General features: G+C 36.4%; 1 long non-coding RNA gene across 1 annotated transcript in view; it reads right to left on the bottom strand.

Moving 5' to 3' along the window:
- LOC141575937 (uncharacterized) overlaps positions 1 to 18,770 on the bottom strand; it is a 61,535-nt gene that overhangs the window by 3,946 nt on the left and 38,819 nt on the right. Inside the window, exon 5 of the long non-coding RNA XR_012504045.1 lies at positions 4,633 to 4,664. This is a non-coding gene — a long non-coding RNA (uncharacterized LOC141575937). The remainder of the gene's footprint in view (positions 1 to 4,632; positions 4,665 to 18,770) is intronic.

Genomic DNA, 18,770 nt, shown 5'->3' on the forward strand with positions numbered 1-18,770 from the left:
ACCTACCACCAAAAAGAATTTGAAAAAGAACCAACAAAACCCAAAGTTAGCAGAAGAAAAGAAGATTAGAGAGGAAATAAATAGAAACCCAGAAAACAACAGAAGATATCGATAAAATTAAGAGCTGTGTTTTTTTTGTTGTTGTTGTTGTTTGTTTGTTCGTTTTTTAAAGAAACAGAATCAACAAACCTCTAGCCAGGACCACCAAGAAGAAAAGGGTGAGGACCCAAATAAACAAAAAAAGAAATTAAAGAGGAGAAACAACAACTGGTATCACAGAAATATCAAGGAAGGAAGGAAGGAAAGAAAGGAAGGAAGGAAGAAGGAAAGGAAAGAAAGGAAAGGAAGAAAGAAAGGAAGAAAAGAAAGAAAGAAAGAAAGAGAAGAAAGAAAGGAAGAAAAGAAAGAAAGAGAAGAAAGAAAGGAAGACAGGAAGAGAAAGGAGGAGAGAAAGAAAAGAAAGAAAAGAAAGGAAGAAAGAAAGAAAGAGGGAGGAAGGAAGGGAAAAAGAAAAGAAAAGAAAGAAAAAGGAGGAAAGGAGGAAAGAAAGGAAGAAAGGAAGAAAGAAAGAAAGAAAGAATGAACTTAAGAGAATACTGAACAGTTACTTGCCAACAAATTGGACAACCTAGAAGAAATGGATAAGTTTCTAAAATCATCAAGCCTGCCAAAACTGAGTCAAGAAGAAACACATGATTTGAACAGACTAATCACTAGAAGTGAAATAGAATCTGCAATTTTAAAAAAAATTCCCTCCAAACAAAAGTCCAGGACCAAACAGCTTCACTGGAGAATTCTACTAAACACATAAAGAGGTTCTGCCTATCCTGCTTAAACTATTCCAAAAAAACTAAAGATGCAGGAGCTCTCTTAAATTTATTCTATGAAGCCACAATTATCCTGATACCAAAACAAGACAAAAACACTACAAAAAAATTACTGGACAATATCTTCGATGAACATAGATGCAGAAATCCTCAACAAAACATTAGCAAAGTGAATCCAACAACATAAAAAGGATTATACACCATGATCAAGTTGGATTCATTCCAGGGTTATATGGATGGTTCAATATAAGCAAAATCAATGTGATACACAACATTAACAGATAAAAAACAGATGATCATCTCAATAGACACAGAAAAAGCCATTTGACAAAATTCAACTTTCATTCATGGTAAAAACGCTCACCAAAGTGGGTGTAGAGGGAACTTAACACTAAAAGGACAAACTCACAGCCAACATAATACTCAGCAATGAAAAGCTGAAAGCCTCCCTGCTAAATTCAGGAACAAGATAAAGATGCCCACTCTCACCACTTCTATTCAACATAGTATTGGAATTCCTAGCCACAGCAATCAGACAAGAAATGAAAGATACACAAATTGGAAGGGAAGAGGTTAGATTCTCACTATTTGCAGATGACATGGTACTCTGTATAGAGAATCCTGAAGTCTCCACAGAAAACTATCAGAATAAATAAATTCAGGAAGATAGCAGGATGCAAGATTAATATAGAGAAATCTGTTGAATTTCTTTACACTAATAATGAAATATAAAAGAAAAAAAATCCCATTTTAAAATTGCACCAAAAAAATATGTAGGAATAAACTTAACCAATGAGGTGAAAAACCTATACATTGAAAACTACAAAACATTGATAAAGTAAATTGAAGATAATCCAAAGAAATGGGAAGATATCCCATGCTCTTGAATAGAAAGAATTAATATTGTTTAAATGGCCATATCACCCAAAGCAATCTACAGACTTAATGCAATCGCTATCAAAATACCCAGGACATTTCCACAGAGCTAGAACAAATAATTCTAAAATTTATATTGAAACACAAATGACCCAGAATTGCCAAAGCAATACTGATGGGGGGGGGGAAGCTGGAGGGATAACGCTGCAAACTTCAGACTATACTATAAAGCTATAGTAATCAAAACAGTGTGGTATTGGCACAAAAAAAGACATGTAGGTCAATGCAGTAGAGAGCCCAGATATAAACTCATGCACCTATGATCAATTAATAAATGACAAAAAGGGGAAGAGTATACAATGGAGAAAAGACAGTCTCTTCAAGTGGTGTTAGGAAAGCTGAACAGCTACATGTAAATCAATGAAATTAGAACACTCTCTCACATCATATACAAAATTAAACTCAAAATGGCTTGAAGACCTAAAGGTAAGACATGACAATAAAATTCCCAGAATAAAGCACAGGCAGAACACTGACATAAATCATGGCAGTATTTCTTTGGATCTATTTCCTAAAGCAAAGCAAAAATAAACAACTGTTATTGAATCAGACTTAAAATCTTTTGAACAGTAAAGGAAACCATTGAAAAAGGACAACCTACTGAACAGGAGAAAATATTTGATAATGGTATGACCAGAAAGGGGTTAGTATACAAAACACGTAACAGCTCATACAACTTAATATCAAAAAAAAAAAAAAAAAAACCCCAATTAAAAAAACAGACAGAAAACCTGAATAGACATTTTTCCAAAGAAGACATACAGATGGCCAACAGGCACTTGAGAAGATGCTCAACATTGTTAAGAGAAATGCAAATTAAACCACAGTGAGATATCAGCTCACAACTGTCAGAATGGCTATCATCCAAAAAGGCCACAAATAACAAACACTGGCAAGGATGTGGAGAAAGGGAACACTCATACACTGTTGGTTGGTACAGCCACTGTGGAAAACAGTAAGGAGGTTTCTCAAAAAACTAAACAGAACTACCATATGACCCAGCAATTCAACTCCTAGGTATATATCTGAAAAATACAAAAACACTAGTTTGAAAAGATACATGTACTCCATTGTTCATAGCATCATTATTTACAATTGCCAAGATATGGAAGCAAACTAAGTGTCCATCAATAGATAAACGGATAAAGAAGATGTGATACACACACACACACACACACACACACACACACACACACAGAATGGAATACTACTTGGCCATAAAGAATAAAATTTTGCCATTTGCAACAACATGGATGGACTTGGAGGGTATTATGCTGTGTGAAAAGAGTCAGACAGAGAAAGACCAGTACTATATGATATCACTTATATGTAATATCCAAAAAATACAATACAACAAACTAGTGAATATAACAAAAAGGAAACACTCACAGATACAGAGAGCAAACTAGTAGCTACCAGTAGGGAGTGGGAAAGGGAAGGGGAAAGAGGAATAGGAGATTAAGAGGTACAAACCATTATGTTTAAAATAAATAAGCTACAAGGATATATTGTACAACACAGGGAATATAGATAATATTTTATAATAACTATAAATGGAATATAACATTTAAAAACTGTGAATCACTATGTTGTACACCTGTAACATGTAATACTGTATATTAACTGTATCTCAATTAAATAACCTGTAGGGAATAAATGGGCAGAAGACCTAAACAGACATTTTTCCAAGTGAGACACAAGTGGCCAATAGGAATATGAAAAGATACTCAACATTACTAATTATTAGAAAAATGGAAATCAAAACCACAATGAGGCAGTACCTCATTGGTGCTATCATCAAATGGCAATCATCAGTCTACAAATAAACACTGGAAACAGTGTGGAGAAATGGGAATCCTCATACACTATTGGTGGGAATGTAAATTAGTGCAACCACTGTGGAAAACACTATGGAGCGTCTTTTAAAACCTAAAAATAGAGCTAACATATGATTGAGCAATCATACTACTTGGGTATAAACCCAGAAAAAACTAATTCAAAGATACGTGCACCTCAATATTCACAGCAGCACTATTTATAAGAGCCAAGTGGGGAGTCTCTAGCTCAGTGGCAGAATGCATGCCTAGCATGCACAAGGTCCCAGTTCAATCCCGAAGTGCCTCCATTAAAAATAAACAAATAAACCTAATTACCTCCCCGCCAAAACAAACAAACAAAATAGCCAAGACATGGAAGCAACCCAATAATAGACAATTGGCTTAAGATGTCACACACACACACAGTGGAATATTACTTAGCCATAAAAATGAATTATTGCCATTTGCAGCAACATGAACCTAGAGAATATTATATTTAGCGAAGTCAGGCAGAGAGACAAATATTATGTATCACTTACATGTGGAATCTAAAAAATACAAGTGAATCTATATACAAAACAGAAACATACTCAGAGATACAGAAAGCAAATTTATGGTCACCAAAGGCAGGGGGAACATATTAGGCACAGAGGATTAACAGATACAAACACTACACAGAAAATAGATAACAAGGATTTAGTGTATGGCACAGGGAATTATATTCAACATCTTATAATTGCCTATAATGGAAAATCATCTGAAATATATATATATATTGTTATATATATATATATTCAGTTATATATATAACTGAATCACTTTGCTGTACCTCTGAAACACAATATTGAAAATCAACTGTATTTCAATTAAAAAAAAGAAACTGAGGAGATAGGTGATATATGCAGCCACACACTGGAATATTATTCAGCCTTAATAAAGAAGGAAATCCTGCCAGTGTGAATGGTGGTGGAAGACAATACACTAACCAAAGTAAGACACAGAAATACTGCATGATCTCACTTATATGTAAAATCTAAAATAGTCAAACTCACAGAAGCAGAGTCCAATGGTGATTTTCCAGGGGCTGCACAGGGGGAGAAATAAAGTGATATTAGCCAAAGGGTACCAAGTTCCAGTTATGCAAGATGAATAATTTCTGGAGATCTGATGTACAGCACAGGGACAACAGTTAATTTTATATTGTACACTTATAGGGGATTGAATCCCCTTCCCACCCACCCCTACACACAAAATGGTAACTACATAGACATAATATATATATATATGTTGACTGAAGAAAAACACACAACCTAGAAGTTGCAAATTTTATTTTATTCTTGGACCCTACAGAGAACTATAGTCCAGGAGACAGCCTCAACTTGAGGAACTGTTCCAAAGGGAGGAGCCAGGATATATAGGAGTTTTTGTTGGGGAAAAAAATATGTAGTCCAACATCAAGAGATCACAGCTAACTATTAAAAGTGAATCTCAAGAATTTGGGTAATTTTTTATGTATGGAAAGAAGCAAGAATCTAGGCTCACTGAAATTATTCCTTAGACATACACCTTAACTCTCTAGGGCCAGTATCCTAATTTTCTCCATCCTGAATTCCCCTCAGGGTGCGCTGTCAGAGGCAGCTGCAATGGCTGATGACAGGGAACATTTGTTGTTTACTGGAATGGTAGGTAATGGTCTTTGTTCACTGAAATGTCAGGCAATATTTTTCTTGTTCATAATTAGCATGATTGTGATCACTTCATAATATATATGTATATCAAGATATCAAGTTGTGTATCTTAAATATTTATAATTTTTATGTCAGTGATATCTCAATCATTGGCACACAAATCTGTAATTACTTCCAGTCGAGGAACCATTTGGAAAATGAAAATGTCATCAATAGCCTTGCTCAGGAATGAGACTTAGAAATATGAAATACCCGTTAAACTACCCTCTTATTAGCATCCTCACCTCCACTACCTTAGTTCAGGCTCTGATTATCTCAATGCTTCACTCTCCTAAATTGTCCCCATTTGTATCAGATTAGAAAAGCTACCTTTTATCTAATTTGAAAAAGGATCATTTCTGAAATATGGCAATAAATTTTTTAAATAGTCAAACTTTTTTCCATGGCAAGTACATTATGTGCTTTCATGTTTCAAGTAATACCAATCCCATCCTCAGCCTTTGCTGCATCTTCATGGTGTGGAAGTGAAAAAAAAAAATCAGTGAAAGGTGTGAAACCTCTTGAGGTCTGGAAAATCTCACATCCTTTCTTCTACAGGGTAACATAGACAATTTAAATGAAAGCAATGAGGAAATAGACCTACCTCTTGAAGGCAGGAGCTCCAGTGAATTTTTGCCCATTTTTAATGGACTACATTATGTGATAGATCTTACATACATTAAAAAGTAAGGAAGCCACATTCTTGGCTACCCAGACAACCTCCAACAATGACCCAATAATAGTTTTATTAACTCTTATTGTTCCTCAGAGGCATTCATCTGGTGATCTCTCCCCTCTAACCTTGCCCAGTTCCTGGAGATCTGGTTCTCATTATCTATATCGTCCCTTTTACTTCCTAGCACAGCCTAAGAGAGAGTTCTGATTAGGTTGGGTAGTCTCGATCTATGTAGATCATCCCTATCAGGCAGAGTTCTCCCCCTAGATCACCTCTAGAGGGCGCTGGCCCATATACAATTTCCTGATTCTCAAGGGGGAGAGGAAGAGTCAGCAAGAACTCCCTGCAAAGAGGGCAAGGGAGAATCACCTGTTGACATCTTTTTAATTATTCAACATAAAAAACTCTTACCATCCTTCAACAATAGGCTCAACCCTACAAGAATTACCTGCACTGTAAAACCTTCCCCAGCATCCACATGCAGAACTGGGGGCTCCCACCTCCAGGGTCTTGTGTTATCTCAACTTTTGGACTAGTTACATGTTATAGTAATACAGTAGACAGAGCACTGGGGAGGGTAGACAAGGTCATAGGAACATTTCCAGTACACAAAATGGGCTCAGACTGAAATTTCCTGGAAGGTTGTCTCACATAGTATTTACCTCTATTAAAAAAAAAAAAAAAATTCAACTGAGTTAATTTTAAAGGTCTATTGGCTTTATTCCATCATTCACAAATCAGACAGTATCCAATCTAGCAAACAGAAAGGAGCACCGAGGAGCCATACAAAATCAATGACCAATCACTAAAAATGAAATAGAATCAGCAATAAAAAACCTCCCTGCAAACAAAAGTCCAGGACCAGATGGCTTCACTGGGAAATTCTATCAAAACATACAGAGAAGAGCTCGTACCAATCCTTCTCAAACTTCCATATTGGTTGATAATCCTGAGATTTATTTGTGGTGTGTAACAGGTACCTGTACCTGGTGCCTCAGTTGAAAGAGACTGGGATGGGGGGTGGTGCCCACTCAATTGAAAGATAGGAGGAGGAACTCTGAAAGACACTGGGCTGTCTGGGCTGAGTGGTTAGGTTGGAGGCTGATCTGACAAAAGAATCGGCAAGGTAGCAGAATACAAGATTAACATTCAGAAATCAGTGGCATTTCTTTACATTAACAATGAAATATCAGAAAAGGAAAGAAAAGAAATAATCCCTTTTAAAATTGCATCCAAAAAAATAAAATACTTAAAAATAAATCTGACCAAGGAAATGGAAGGCTTATATGGAGAGAACTACAAAACACTGACAAAGGAAATTAAAGATGACTTAAAGAAATGGAAAGCTATCCCATGTTCGTGGATTAGAAGAATTACTATTAAAATAACCATACTACCCAAAAGCAATCTACAGATTTAATGCAATCCCTATCAAATTACCCAGAACATTTTCCACAGAATTAGAACAAATAATCCTAAAATTTATACAGAATCACAAAAGACCCAGAATTGCCAAAGCCTTATTGAAGAAAAAGAATGAAGCTGGAGAAATAACCCTCCCAGAATAACCTTCAGACAATACTACAGAGTTACAGTAATCAAGACAGCATGGTATTGCTATAAAAACAGACATATGGATCAATGGAACAGAGCAGAGCCCAGAAATAAACCCACAAACTTTTGGTCAATTAATATTTGACAAAGGAGGCAAGAACATACAATGGAGAAGACAGTCTCTTCATTAAATGATGTTGGGAAAACTGGACAGCTGCATGTAAATCAATGAAGTTAGAATACTCCTGCACACCATATACAAAAATAAACTCAAAATGGCTTAAAGATTTAAACATAAGACAAGACACCATAAACCTCTTAGAAGAAAACATAGGCAAAACATTATCTGAAATAAATCTCAGCAATGTTCTCCTAGGGCAATCTACACTAGCAATAGAAATAAAAGCAAAAATAAACAAATGGGACATAATTAAACTTCAAAGCTTTTGCACAGCAAAGGAAACAATAAGCAAAACAAAAAGACAACCTACAGAATGGGAGAAAATATTTGCAAAAGGTGAGGCTGACAAGGGCTTAATTTCCAGAATGTATAAACAGCTCATACAACTTAAAAAAAAAAAAAAAAAAAAAAAACCACAACCCAATCCAAAAATGGGCAGAAGACCTAAAAAAGCAGTTCTCCAATGAAGACATACAGATGGCCAATAGGCACATGAAATAAATGCTCAAAATTATTAATTATCAGAAAAATGCAAATCAAAACTACAATGAAGGATCACTTCACACCAGTCAGAATGGCCATCATTAAAAAATTCACAAACAATAAATGCTAGAGAGGGTATGGAGAAAAGGGAAAACCTACACTGTTGGTGGGAATGTAGTTTGGTGTAGCCATTATGAAAAACAGTATGGAGATTCCTCAAAAAAATGACTTACCATATGATCCAGCAATCCCACTCATGGGCATATATCCAGAGGGAACTTAAATTTGAAAAGAAACATGCACCCCAATGTTCACAGCAGCACAATATACAGTAGCCAAGACACGGAAACAACCTGAATATCCATCAACAGAGGACTGGATAAAGAAGTTGTGGTATATTTATACAACAGAATACTACTCAGCCATAAAAAAAATAATAAAATGCCCTTTGCAGCAACATGGATGGACCTGGAGCACGTCATTCTATGTGAAGTCAGAAAGAGAAAGAAAAAATATATGATATCACTTATATGTGGAATGTAATAAAAAGACAAACTTATTTACAAAACAGAAATAGACTCACAGAGAAAACAAACTTACGGCTACTGGGGAGGGGGGCGGGGAAAGGATAAATTGGGAGTTCAAAATTTGTAGATACTAACTACTATACCTAAAATAGATAAACAACAAAATTTACACTGTATAGCACAAGGAACTATATTCAATATCCTGTAGTAACTTATGGTTAAAAAGAATATGAAAATGCATATATGTATGTTATGATATAACTGAATTATTGTGCTGTATACCAGAAATTGACACATTGTAAACTGACTATACTTTAATAAAAATATATTTTTTAAAATTATGCATAATAAAAGCCTAAGAAAATAAAGACATATCTATATTAATTATAACTGACAAACTTAAATGAACTTGAATACCAAATATTTCCCAGTTCATGTGAACCTGGAATTCATTCTGGCCTGTTTTTTTTATATTTCTGAGAATTCATATATGCTCTTAATTTCCTTTAAGCCAACTAAGTAGAGCTCATTTACAAATTAGTTTTGATATTACCATCCAAAGGTAAAGACATATTTATAATGCACACATAGAGACATACAGAAGGCACAACCAGGTCTCATAGCTTCATTTTAAAACTTAGTCATGAATCAGGCATTACAATACAAAACTCACTAGTTTATAAATAACAGTTGGAATAAGTTCAATTTTAAAAGCCCTCTCTCTTTTTCTCAGTCTCAGGAATTACAGATAAAATAGATGTTCCTGAGAGCCCTTGTCTCAAGGCACTGGGAGAGAAAAGCAAGTTCTCCAGGAAGGACTTGTTCCCTCAGGGTCACAACGTGAAGAGATGTTTTATCAACCCACCTTTCTCTAACAACTCTATATGCAATAAAGAGCCCATTTGGGCCACTTTCAGGGCAACATTTTCCTTTAATTACTAATTAAGTTAAGTACTTGTAAGTTTTGTACATACATAAACCTGGCTGGGGTGTTAGTCCAAGGCTGGTTTCCTGATGCCCCCTCATTTCTCTGTTTGACAGGCTCTATTTCCCATTTTAAAGTTGAATTTGTGGGGGATAAAATTCACTAATAAAATTACATGGTGGGCCAGTGTGCTGCTTGTAAGCTTAACTCCTCTAGGCATAACCCCAGTCATTGCATCCCTCTCGTGTCTTAGAGTCTCCTGTCATAGTCTAACTAGACCACTGTGGGTACTCAGATGATCCCTGGATGAGCAAGTTTTTAAATTAATGAGTTTCCCTATGGGACCACTACACAGTATGAGGACTCTTGCCTTCATCACTTCTGTAAATTTCTCAGTTGCCAGAGAAAGCCATAACCAACCAGAAGGAGTCTTGTCCCTCTTCTTCAGAGGGAAACTCTCATGTAATATCTTTACTTTTATCCCAACAAATTCAGTAAGGCAGTCAAATTGAGGAAAGGTGTCAGATCAGCCTCCAACCTAACCACTCAGCCCAGACAGCCCAGTGTCTTTCAGAGTTCCTCCTCCTATCTTTCAATTGAGTGGGCACCACCCCCCATCCCAGTCTCTTTCAACTGAGGCACCAGGTACAGGTACCTGTTACACACCACAAATAAATCTCAGGATTATCAACCAATATGGAAGATCCAAGAACCAGAAGAGACTCAGCCATATTCATCTGGTCTCTCCAAGAAAGCAGATGGTGTGAACAAAAATACTCCATTGTGAGTGAAAATACTGCAACCATATCACTAAACAAAGAATGTTGACACCAAGTCCTCAGCAGCTGCCACCACCCCCAAGTGGGGACAGGCCTGCAGCCCAGCCTCTGCAGCCACTCACAGTGGTGCACTCTGAGGGGACTCAGAACAAGAAAGGAAAGATAATGGCCTTAGATAGCCAGGTGCTTGTCAAAGGAATGAATTCAGTGAACCCAAATGTTTGCTTCCTCCCACACATAGAAATGCACTAAATTCTTGAACTTGAGATGCCTGGTTTTCCTTAGATAACAAGTAATCTTTTATTGTTCCACCTACCTGGTCTTTGTTGTAAAGCTCCTAAATATTCTGGCTCCTCCCCTACCTCTTCGGAGCAGTCCCTCAGAGCCATCTGAGAGGCTGTCATCCCGGCTCGAGTCCTCCCACCAGGTAAAACATAACTCTTAACTTTTAGGCTGTGCATTTATTTCAGTCGACACCTACTAGCGATTTTATTCTGACAACCAGACCTTAGAATGGGAAACAGAACTTACGAAACAAAAGAAAAAGAAATGACAGATTGCCGGCCTCCAACTAATACCCCAGCCTGGTTTATGTACGTACAAAACATACAACTTTAATTGGGAAATTAAAAAAACTCACTCTGAACATAACTATCCAGGCCTGATAAAAACTTTTCCTTTTTTTTTGGAATTCTGACCTTATAAAAACAAAAGCCCCTTTAGGGGGAACTTGGATTTCTCTTCCTGTGTCCTTGAAATGTAAATGTTTTATCTTTCTCCAGGTGTTTTATGTGTGTGTGTGTGTGTGTATGTATATATGTGTTTCCTTTCTTTTTCAAAGGAAAACTTGGACTCTGACATGCAAAGGTACAAGTATTGTGCACATATGGTAGCCAAGGAAATAAATTGGGATTCTCAGCAATTCTTTGATTGTACCAATTCTCAGGCATTTTGCCATTTTAACCTTTGTTGCATCAGTCTGGACCACAAAGGCCTTTACCTTTTGGGGAGTAAACTTTTGAATTTTATTTAGGCAACACCCCCCACTCTCATGTGGAAAAGCCTCTTCATCTTATTGGTTTAAAATCACTATATATATATATATATATATATATATAAATTGATGGCCATATAATGGATCCTTTAATTTGGAAAAACTTCTAAATTGGTGAAAGTTAAGAGAGCTCTCATTATAAACAGCTATTTTATTGGTACCTATTAAAATCAACCAAGTTTATCAATCAAGTTTAAAGGTGGAAAAATATATCTAATGGTTAACCTACGAACTTAGATTTAAAAAAAAAAGGTTAGAAAAGCTACATTTGTGTTTTTCCTTTCTCCTCAATGGTTTTAGAGATGCTAATAAAAACATTAGAATCATTAATGTTAATTAGGTTGAGTAACTGGAAAAAGGAATGTAAAAATGTCGGGTTTTTTCTTAAAGAGAAAAAATAAAAAAGGGACTTATCCCAAATGGATAAATGTTTTTAAATGGTTATTTTGAATGGGATAAATAAAATGGACATTTTTGGATTTAGATACAAGGTTTTGATACTACACTACGTAAAGTTAAAAAGTGAAAAGGCCAAAGGGATCACATACTGGTCCCCAACATTAAAGTTCAAACAAGTCCGCTTTATTTACCCCAGTTAAAAATGTATGTATTTATAGGGCTGGAAAAAATATATATAGACTGAAATATTTGATCAATGATTGGGGCAACAGACCAATTAATCAAATTAAAAATTGACAAGGGCCTAAGTCCTTTGGCTCAAACTTGGGGATCCCAGAGACTTTTATATAAAATTAGATAAAGTGGACAAGAAATAAAAGAAAAAGGCTTCTGGCACTCCTTCTAGAAATAAAAATTATTAAACTTAATGAATATTAAAATTAAAGGTATAAGAGTTAATAAAATTGAGATAATTTGTAAAATTGGTATATTTAAATGGGCTTTATATAAACCTCTTTTGCTTAATTATGTTGTGGGATAGATATGTTTCAATGGAAAAATGCTTCCCTTCTTGGTGTTATAAGGGTGGGCACATATCTGTCCCTCAGAAAATATTAATTAAACAAACTAAAGGAAGCCAATAGAGTTACCTGAGCCATCCAATATAAAGTAAAACAAAAAAACTAATATTCAGGGGTTAATAAAATAGTAAGAGATTTACCCTGGGTTTAACTTATAACTCAAGGAAAAGAGATCTTACTAAACACCTTCTGCAAGCTTTTAAGACATGATAAAGTAAACCTTAAAGTTTTAAAACATGGAATTCTTTGTTTACAGCTCTTCTCACTGATACAGAAAAGCAAATTAAGGAGATACAATTCGGCCTAGGTGACAGACCAGTTCTTTGGGGAACTGGAAGCAACTGTCTTTGTCTTGCAGATCAGAAATGTAAATACAGCAAACAATGACCTAGGAATGAGCCTAATTAGCTCAATGAGATAAAACTTGAGGCCAAAGAAATTTTTGGCATTTTAGAACTCAGAACTCTGACGGCTCCTTCAGACTTTGTCAAGAAATCTTAAATGTCTTTTTCATAAAGAGTAAGCCTTAGTGATTTGAGCTAGCAAATTCAGCTTACTCCAACTGTTATTTATAAGCAGTAAATTTATACTGTAATACTTAACTCATAAGTTTTAAAGTGAAGCTATGAGATCTCTAGCTTTTGTTTATAAGTCTCTGTATATATTATAGATATATTTCTACTGCTAAAAAAAATAATAGTAATGTGGTGTGATAAAATTCTAAGTAAATTAAAATGAGATGACAGCTTTTGGGTAAATTCTTTAAAATACATTTTTTAAAATATATGCTTAAGATAATCTCTAAATATTTGGTATCTTTAAATTCTAAAGTTGTGCTAAATTAAGTTAAATGATGGGAGTTTATTAAATAGCTATGCCATTTTCAGATAAAGTAAGATTGAAACATTAATTATTTAACATTTGACTTCCTCTTACTGTGAAGGAAAAACCGGGCTGGTCTGACAAGATAACTCAGGTCTAGGAATGCGAAGGAGAGGCTGGGCTGGTCTAACAAGATAACTCACAAATCTAAGTATTGGAATACTGATCTGAGTTCTGCTAGACTAACTTGTAAATCTAAGTTAATTAGTGTTGGTTTGCTGTTTATGTTTTTTTGCTAGCCAGCTGGATTTTCAAAGATACATATCTGGCTTTGGAATGTTGGTTTGCTGCCTCCCCACCTCCACCTTTGTGATGATGCTGCTGCTAAAGCTGTTCCATGCCTATTGGCCAAATACCCCAAGCTTGTACTTTACCCTATAAAACCTCATGCGCACATCTTGGAGGTGCTCAGAGCTTTGGAGCAGAAGCCCCTCTGAGCCCGCCGGTGTAATACATCTGAGTACTCCAACCCTCCGAGTGGTGCTTGTTTCTTGACTGGCCTGTTGTTTCTGTAACATTACAGCGAAACTAAAGGTGTTTAGAAATATTAATAAATGGTTGGTGCCACCCTGAAAAATTCTCTATTATTAAGAAAAACATCTCAGTATCCTAGGAAAGTAAGGTGAATGTGTAAAGGAAGATATAAGGAATGGAATTGTATTTTGTTAATGGAAAATAGTAACTTTATCCTGAAGCTGGTTACTTCTGAATGAAAGAGAAAATAAGGGACAAAATAATGATATAAAAAGTTGTGGAAGGTTTGTGGCAGAGGAACCCTGAGGAAAGAGTTTTGTATATTGTCGGGATTGACTAAGTTTAGAATAAATTTGGTCAAAGTAAATGAATCTTAGAAGTAACCCAGTACAAGACCAGATTTGGTTTTCTCTCTGTTAAGAGGACAAAGTTTTCTTAAAATGTTAATCTGCCTTCAGTAACAGATTGTAAAGCTACTCATACTCCTTAAGTGATCTGTTCTGCCTTTACCTTTAAAATATTTTCTTGTTAATGAGTAAGTACTACTTTACAGTGATCTGTACTTTTATCTGACCAAGTGTTTTGAAAACTTTTAACAAGCTTCCCAAATATCAATTTCTGATTATAAAGTTCTTTTGCTCTCCAGTTAACTTTGGGATGCTACAGAGGGCCCCTGATACATCCCAAAGAGATTTTAAAGTAGTCAGCTTCATTTGGTATGTTAAATAACATGGAAAGTATTGTCAAATGAATAATAAATCTTCCTAGGTTATATTGTATGAGAAAATATTATTAATACAGATATTCTAGAATTTACGTGGATTCCCTAAAATTCTGGTATATCTGAAATGTTACCAGTCATAATTCTGGTTATTGTGACCAGGTTTATTTATCAATTACAGTGTAATGGTGTTTAACCATGCTTTTAAATCTTTTGTCATTTATAGACAGTTATTGTTTTATTCTGATGATTTTACAAAATGCTTTTTCTTCAAGGAGATTTACTGGTTTCTAATAAATTTCAAACTATAGCATTAAACTAAACTGAGTAAAAATTTTAAAGGTCTAATAAAACTGATTTCATAAAACTGTTAACAAAAGGATTAGTTATATGGGACTAAGTAAACTGATGAATATGGTTATAATTTTTGATTTTGTCTGAAATATTACTGGCTTTTAATCTGTTTCCCAGACATAAAGAAACTCTTCTCCTTAAGCTACTTATGACTCACAGCAATTTGATGAATTATACCTACGTAAGCAAACTTGGAACAGTTATCTTTTCTATGTGATCCCTCCAGAGACTGAAAACTCTTATGTCCCCAGTGGCTCTCTCAGATAAGTTAGAAAGATCATCTAACAGATATAGGAATCTCAAGGTATTTTAAGGACCTTAAAGAGAAAGCAATTTACCGAAATCTGTAAGGCAAAAATATATGACAACCCTTGACGTGGCTTTCCTGGCCTTGGGAAACCTTATTAAAATTCTAGTCTGAGACTCCTTATTAAAAGTTCCAACACAGCCAATTTAAAAGAGCCTATATGATCAAATAATCAGACTTAACTTGTAAACAAATTAATCTTGATTTGGCTATATTTGATAAAAATGAGGGTAACTTTAGAGAGAAAAAGATTATATTTTAGTGGATATTAAATTCTAGTTTTGTTGATTGAGGTCTATATTTACTAAGACACTTCCCAGATCTTTCCTTGCTGTTATATTACATTGCTGTAAAGTTTAATTAAATTATTAAAAGGACATTCTAGGTTTGTTTCTGAAGCTCAGTAACCTATCCTTGGGTAAAGATCTGATGCTCCATGACCTGCAACCAGGGGATTATACATACTGGAACAGACATGACTTAAAGAACTGTCTCCAACCTGAATGGAAGGACCCTTTACTGGGTACACTTAACTATGCCATACACAGTGAAAGCTAAAGGAAATTGACTTTTAGATTAGTTTCCAGTCAGAAAGAGCCCCTTCAGTGCACTGGCCTATAGAGTACTGCTCGCCTTAAAACAATGCTCAAATGGAGAAGAAGCTACCAGGCCAGGATGAGAAGATGACAGTTGAGGTAGACAGCTGACCCAAGACACTAGACCAGGCCTGTTTACCAATTACTTTGATAATTGTTCATACTTTTGATTATGAACTAATCCAATTGTTAGGTTTATGGTAAATTACCTACATCTAGTACTTCTGTGTTACTTTGGTGGGTTTCCCTACTCCAAGGCTCTAACTAGATAGCTGCAGAAAATTTATTCTAAAAAGAAATGATAGTTCTGTTTAGGCCACTGTTGACGTTACAAGGTGGGAGACCTCACCTGGCCAATTAATAATACCTGCTCTGAGCCTGACCATAAATATGAATTTTCTTATAAAATCACTCAAGCTCAATCAGAAACACAAGCAAAATTTTAACCCAAAAAATGTAACTCCTCAACGGTTAAATCCTTACTCATGACTTTATTAATGTTATTAGCTGTATTACTTATATCCTGTCTATTTGATAAGATTGTTGTCTACATTGTATAACTAGGCCTCCAACAAGATTGATGATGGCTAAACATCTTGAAGAAATAGATAAAATTTATAACCCTGCATAAAATAATTATAATAGTGTGATTCCAGGTATGGGAATGAGCAACAAGGGGTAAAAATTTCCTGGATCATAATAGACTAGTAAGACAGGTGATCCAGAGAATTTTTAGTATCACCAGGGCCTGATCCAAAAACTAGCACTTTGAGTGGCATGTCAACAGATTCTTCACCTGATCTAGGAATGAGCCTTCCTAGCACCGTGGGACAAAATTGGTCACGAAATTGTTAGAGCAGGCAGATAGCTAGATATGAGCAGAGAAAGGGGGACACAGACCAAATGGCAGGAATTAGGCAGAAAGGAGGGGCACATGCCAAATGCAGGAAACCACACATCACGTGAGCAGCAGGGATCCTTGGGCAGAGAAAGAAAAGCTGGAATCTTTGGGCTGATAAGGGACCACACCTTTTGGCCTGGAGACCAACAAAGAAAGGTCAGAAAAGGCAGGAATTTCCAGTGTCCAAATGTAACCTGTTACTCATTATGCCCTCATTTCAATAAAATTAGCCTTGCAGATCAGAAATACCCATCATGCACCGACACCATGACAATTCCGATCCAGACTAAATAAGAACAAAAATCCCTCCTCCCTTTGGGAAGGTGGAGTTGGGATGATAATCAGGGAATACGACCCCAAACCCTTCCCTCCCCAATGAATATTCCGCCCATTCATTTTTACCCCTATGTAACTAACTTGCCAAAGAAACTCAGGGCAGCTGCTCTCCCCTGAGAGTGTACTATCCATCCTTTAATAAATCCTCACTTTACCTTTTTAACCTCTAAGTCTTGTCTCTGAATTCTTTCTGGAACGGGACAAGAACCTGGAAAACTGGTTGCATCTATCAGCGACAAAATGTCTCCCAAAATATTGGTTGAACTTAGGACCAAGGGGGAGCACTGTGAACAAAAATACTGCAACCATATCAGTAAACAAAGAATGCTGACACCAAGTCCTCAGCGGCTGCCACCACCCCCCAGTGAGGACAGGCCTGCAGCCCAGCCTCTGCAGCCACTCACAATGGTGCACTCTTAGCGGACTCAGAATAAAAAAGGACAGGATACTGGCCCTAGATAGCTAGGTGCTTGTCAAAGGAATGAATTCAGTGAACCCAAATGTTTGCTTCCTCCCACACATAGAAATGCACTAAATTCTTGAACTTGAGATGCCTGGTTTTCTTTAGATAACAAGTAATCTTTTATTGTTCCACCTACCTGGTCTTTGTTGTAAAGCTCCTAAATATTCTGGCTCCTCCCCTACCTCTTCGGAGCAGTCCCTCAGAGCCATCTGAGAGGCTGTCATCCCGGCTCGAGTCCTCCCACCAGGTAAAACATAACTCTTAACTTTTAGGTTGTGCATTTATTTCAGTTGACAATGGTCACAAGATACTGTTACCAAGCTCTAGTTCCTTGTAGAGTTCAGGCAAAGGAAAGAAGTCTGCTCTGGGCCCCTTCATTGGTTGTCAAAACTGTCGACTAAAAAAAAACTCACAACGTGAGTTTTGAGTTAAGTTTTATTTGGGGCAAAATGAGAACTATAGCCTGGGAGACAGCATCTCAGATAGCTCTGAAGAACTGCTTCTAAGAGGGAGAGGAGATCAGTATGTGCATGATTGTAGCAAAGGAGGACATGTGCAATCAAGCACACATTTTGGCAGTGTTATGGAAACGACAGGCCAGTCAAGAAACAAGCACCACTCGGAGGGTTGGAGTACTCAGATGTATTACACCGGCGGGCTCAGAGGGGCTTCTGCTCCAAAGCTCTGAGCACCTCCAAGATGTGCGCATGAGGTTTTATAGGGTAAAGTACAAGCTTGGGGTATTTGGCCAATAGGCATGGAACAGCTTTAGCAGCAGCATCATCACAAAGGTGGAGGTGGGGAGGCAGCAAACCAACATTCCAAAGCCAGATATGTATCTTTGAAAATCCAGCTGGCTAGCAAAAAAACATAAACAGCAAACCAACACTAATTAACTTAGATTTACAAGTTAGTCTAGCAGAACTCAGATCAGTATTCCAATACTTAGATTTGTGAGTTATCTTGTTAGCCCAGCCCAGCCTCTCCTTCACATTCCTAGACCTGTGAGTTATCTTGTTAGCCCAGCCCAGCCTCTCCTTCACATTCCTAGACCTGTGAGTTATCTTGTTAGACCAGCCCAGCTTTTCCTTCACAGCAGAAGTTTTGCTGCTAGTCATGAGGAGCAAATGTCTCCATTAATGATTTTAGTGCTTTTCTAGATATAAGATGCAAGAAATTGGGCACATAAAAATTTCTCCTGAAAATACCTATCCGAAGGCCTGTTCTGCCCGTTTTTCCCAGAGCACACAGTGCCTCATGCCTGATCCCC

This window comes from Camelus bactrianus, chromosome 3 (assembly GCF_048773025.1).
Source record: "Camelus bactrianus isolate YW-2024 breed Bactrian camel chromosome 3, ASM4877302v1, whole genome shotgun sequence".
NCBI classification, from domain to species: domain Eukaryota; kingdom Metazoa; phylum Chordata; class Mammalia; order Artiodactyla; family Camelidae; genus Camelus; species Camelus bactrianus.